At 44.4% G+C, this 4,893-nt stretch overlaps 1 long non-coding RNA gene across 1 annotated transcript in view; it reads left to right on the plus strand.

Annotated features, from left to right (window-relative positions):
• The first annotated feature begins 1,974 nt into the window (after positions 1 to 1,974).
• LOC114613666 overlaps positions 1,975 to 4,893 on the plus strand; it is a 3,436-nt gene continuing 517 nt past the window's right edge. The window contains exons 1-2 of the long non-coding RNA XR_003710216.1: positions 1,975 to 2,096; positions 4,440 to 4,662. This is a non-coding gene — a long non-coding RNA (uncharacterized LOC114613666). The remainder of the gene's footprint in view (positions 2,097 to 4,439; positions 4,663 to 4,893) is intronic.

The raw sequence follows: 4,893 nt of genomic DNA on the forward strand, positions 1-4,893 counted from the left end.
CAAGGCCCACTTCCTCGAACAAGGCCACATCTACTCCAACAAAGCCACACCTACTCCAACAAAGCCACACCTACTCCAACAAAGCCACACCTCCTTTTTTTGTTTGAGACAGGGTTTCTCTGTATAGCCTTGGCTGTCCTGGAACTCACTCTGTAGACCAGGCTGGCCTCGAACTCAGAAATCCACCTGTCTCTGCCTCCCAAGTGCTGGGATTAAAGGCGTGCGCCACCACTGCCCGGCAAGGCCACACCTCCTAACAGTGCTACTCTCCATGGGCCTATGGGGGCCATTTTTATTCAAACCATACTATGTTATTATTAAACTTTTCTGGGAAAAAGAGTCAAAAAGGCAGTAGAAGAAAGATTATTTTTTATTTATAACCCATTACTATCTGACATCAATTGAGTTTTAACTGAGGGGAGTTATTAAGATCAGGGGAAAAGTGCAATTTCTAAAATGTCATTTTAGCGGAAGAAGAGAAAGGGTAGGCGGTGAACTCAGGGGGAGTAGGCTTTGGAGACTGAGGAAGAAGAGCTGTCTAGAAAACAGGAAAATCAAGTAGGACACCTGTTGTTCCACATCAGGGGTCAAGAAATTTGAAACCATCAAAATGTCATTGCTTTAACAAGATACAAACACAAGATAAAAAATAATAATAAATTCTTCCTGAAACCTGAAGAGGTTTGCTTTTCTAATATGTAAGACATGTAACATTTCCCATGTTCTTTTCTTACAGATGAACATTGTCTGGGAAAGCACACTGTCACCTGCCTCCCCCGTCCCCGTCCCCACCATACTCTGACTAAAGTCATTGTCTAGATGATAAAACTCCCCAAACTCAAGCACAGAAGTCAGAATTCATAGTTCATTTCTTTACTTACGTAAGATCATCACTCGCTGACAAAATAACTCAGATGGAAAGGCTTTGGGCAGATGCGAAAATGGGGAGAAAAAATAATCTCTTTGAGTTGGAAGCCTCCTGGGAGCGTAGCAAGGTTTATCAAAGTTACAGAGCTCCGTTTGCAAAGCTCAAACTGCCAGCCCTCAGGCGAGGTGCAGTGGTGCGTAATTAATGTAGTCCTAGACACAGGTCACCTAAGTGGCCCACAGGTGTGTGCCTAGTTTTCAATAAGGCCTCTCCTTCGACACTCCTCTTAGGAGTTTGAATTTGTTCTCCCGGAAACCTTGCACAATCGGGAGAACTCGGAAGAACAATCTGAATGCCCATCAATAGAAAATGGCAATTCTATTATGGCATATCTAGTCTCTGGAATCCTAGGCACTCGGTAAAAAAAAGCAAACTTGGTCACAAAATACTGGTGTGGAAAAGTGGCTATAGTTTTTGTTGTTGTTTTGTTTTTGCTTTTTCATCAGGAAAGCAAATAGAACAAGGTTCATAATATTCCATTTTTGCAAAACTTCCTTTTTTTTTTTCACGTAAGCCTTCATCCTGAAGGTCACACCAGTGCCTTTATTGTGTCCTTCCTGCAGTACATGGCTTTGCTGAGCTCCCTGAGCAGGCTGCAGTTTGAGTTCGAACCCTAGGCCTACAGGTCTACAGAGGCTATCATCATTGATATGTCCCTCTCATTTCCAGATTTGGGTGACATGCCACACAGTGGTGCGTGATGACTGTCCAAGGGCTGGAAATATGAGGAGCTACCTTGTACCCCGGCCCCGACCCCCTGTGAGCGCCCTCTGACAGGGAAGAGGCTTGACCCCACGGGATATCAGAAGCAGGAGAAACCTAAGAAAGCTCCCCTCCCTCTCTGCTTGAGGAGACCTTCTCTGAAGTGCAACTTCATCCTGCAAGCTTTTCCAGAAGAATCCTGCCTGAGAAGCAGACACACCTGCTGAAACTGGCCAACACAGCCACGCATCCGGTCACTTCGTGTTTTTCTTGCATCACTTCTGGTTTATTTTTAACTCTCTCCTTCACCAGACTCGCTTGCTTTTCCCAAATACAGTGGAGCCCAATAATCCTCGCTGTTCGCTCATTCTTCAACCCTGACGAGCCAGGCTAAGACCACAAACAAACTAAGTACTGAGGTTGTTTATAATGATGGGTGCGTGCCTACGAGAACACTAAAGCCTTTGTAAGTACACAGACACGTGAGGGGCACCCAGCACGCCTAACAGTGTCTGCCTTTGCTGCTTAATTTTTTTTTAAATAAACGTGCTTAGTTTTGTGTATTTTATTAAACAGTAGTAGTTAAATGCCTTTATAATAAGCCTAGCACAGTGTATTCCTCATGTGTGTGCTTGAACCTATCCTTAAACAATTGCATGTCTCAGGTAAAATTGGTCTCTGGACTCCTAAACTCTTCCATCGTGGTACGGCAGTCGATCTTGCTCACCCGGACACACGCACACCCGGATGCACACTCATGCATCTCATGTGTGTATACACAACACACCCTTCTTCCTTGCTAGAAACCCCAGTTTTGTTTACTTTCACTCTTTCCCTTTGCCCTCTTGGGATTGTAAGGAAAAATTCAAAAGAACCAGAACCGTGCTGTATTAGGCAACTATGGGGATTCCTATACCCAAAGATTTTGACTTCTAAGATTTTTTTTTTTTGAGACAGGGTTTTTCTGTGTAGCCCTGGATGTCCTGGAACTCACTCTGTAGACCAGGCTGGCCTCGAACTCAGAAATCCGCCTGCCTCTGCCTCCCAAGTGCTGGGATTAAAGGCGTGCACCACCGCCACCCGGCTTGACTTCTAAGATTATAAATCTGTTCACGCTTTAAATGAGCTGTTATATTAGTTGCCTTCAAAGAATCCTGACAACCCACACACACATTACTCTATTCGCTGGAGTCTGAGCATGTGAATAATTTCTTGTTGTCATGTGTGTCACCAGAGATTAAGAGATAGATATCACCTCACCTTCATAATCCCAACTCCTAGCATTTATACCTGGTAGAATCTCAACGAGCATGTCCTGAAGAGATTGGTTCATTCATCTCAACCTGCAATTTACATATTATACAAGTTACATACCTAGTAGGAAGCTAAGTAAAGGAATGTAAGGAAGGACCAGAAAATATGGCTGTAGTCACCTCTGACCCAGAGAGCTGAGGGCTATAAAGAAAGGTAGCAAATAAAACGGACCATCAAACCGATGAAGTCCCTATCAGGTTATAGTACTATAAGACACAAGCAATTGCTGCCAGAGCCCATAGATTCTTCTGGGCTGTGTTGTGTCTAGATACAATCACGCACAAGAGAAAAGTATAATCTGTCCTTGGTAGACTATGACTTGGAAGGAAGAGAGCCAGCTGGATGTCAAAACTCAGCAACAGTCTTTGACAAGTCACCAGTGGAGACTGGTAGGGGTGGGGTGGGTGCGGACAGAGGAGCAGTTGCCACCCACCATTCTAGACCTTACTATCTTGATGTCTTAAGCCCATGGTCTAACTCCACATAAAAAGGTTCAAAACTTAGCATGAAGGCTTGGGGGTGTTAGGCTATTTACCTAAAGAAGGAGAAGGAAGGAGAAGGAGGAGAAGAAGGAGGAGAAGGAGGAGAAGGAGGAGAAGGAGGAGAAGGAGGAGAAGGAGAAGAAGAAGAAGAAGAAGAAGAAGAAGAAGAAGAAGAAGAAGAAGAAGAAGAAGAGAAGAAGAAGAAGAAGAAGAAGAAGAAGAAGAAGAAGAAGAAGAAGAAGAAGAAGAGAAGAAGAAGAAGAAGAAGAAGAGAAGAAGAAGAAGAAGAGAAGAAGAAGAAGAAGAAGAAGAAGAAGAAGGAGGAGGAGGAGAAGGAGAAGAAGTTGTTGTTATTTACTCAATTTGGAGCCAGAACTTAGCCCAACCACACCTTTACTCCAAATTTTACTTATTTTACAGACAAGGGACAATTTCCCTCTAGTTGGGGAACACATCAGGCAGCTTATGTAGTTTTCCAGTCAGTAGCTCTAATGACGTCAGCAATTTCCTCCTCAGCAGCCATCTATGTAGACAACACATGAAGGAAGTTTCTAGAAACCTAGTGCATATAAGACGCCCAAACAGGAGCATGCAAAGCCAGGTAAGGACGGCCAGTGCCGGATGAGAGCCTCAGAGATGTCACTGTGAGCTGCCGCTACTACACATGGCCCCTCCAGAGGGTACCGGACCACAGCCGACCTTAAAGGGGTGAGTTTCAACAGGCCTGTCTGCAAAGGGCAAGCGCAGCAAACGACCCTGGCATCCTAATGGTTCTTTAGGAAAGCATAAAGCTGGCTTAAGTATTGGATGCTGCAGAGGGCGGGGACATGGAAAAGTGGGGACCAGAAGGTACAGGCATCTCTAGAAATCCCGGATTGTAGTTTAGCTTTCAAACAAATAATTAGTGTAAAAAGAGAAAAAAAAATCCTTCTCCTCACATAACTTTCTTGTTCTTTCTTGTCAATAGACCGATAGTTTTAACCATTTACATATTCATTCTTCTTTTATTAAAGGATAGCATGTGGTCTGCAGAACTTTTGAGGAAAAAAAAAAAGTCTAGCCACCCTCATCTACGTCCATACCACTGGAACTCACAGATCTATTTTTCTGAACTCTCTCGGATGGCTCTGATGACAAGCCAGCCTGTTTCCAATCTGCCCTTCCCTGTCACCAGACACCTGCACTTCTTTGCATCAGCTTGCCCAGAACTTGCTCACTGCATTCGAAGATGGTGCGGTAAGCTCAAGTTTATGTGTGATTGTATTTTAATAACTTCACAGTACTGAGCGTGAGATGTTTGCAGGACTTTTGTCTTTACAGAGCACTTCCCCATATGGTGACCATTTTATTCTTGTTTCAAGCCCGTGAGATGGGTGGGCTCAAGAAAGGGGGGATCTTGGGGGATCTTTTGTCTAGGGTGGTCCAAGGAGGAGGAGCACCCACACGTGTTTTCTCTCCCTCCCTCCC

This window comes from Grammomys surdaster, unplaced genomic scaffold, assembly GCF_004785775.1.
Source record: "Grammomys surdaster isolate TR1022 unplaced genomic scaffold, NIH_TR_1.0 126271, whole genome shotgun sequence".
In the NCBI taxonomy this organism is placed as follows: Eukaryota; Metazoa; Chordata; class Mammalia; order Rodentia; family Muridae; genus Grammomys; species Grammomys surdaster.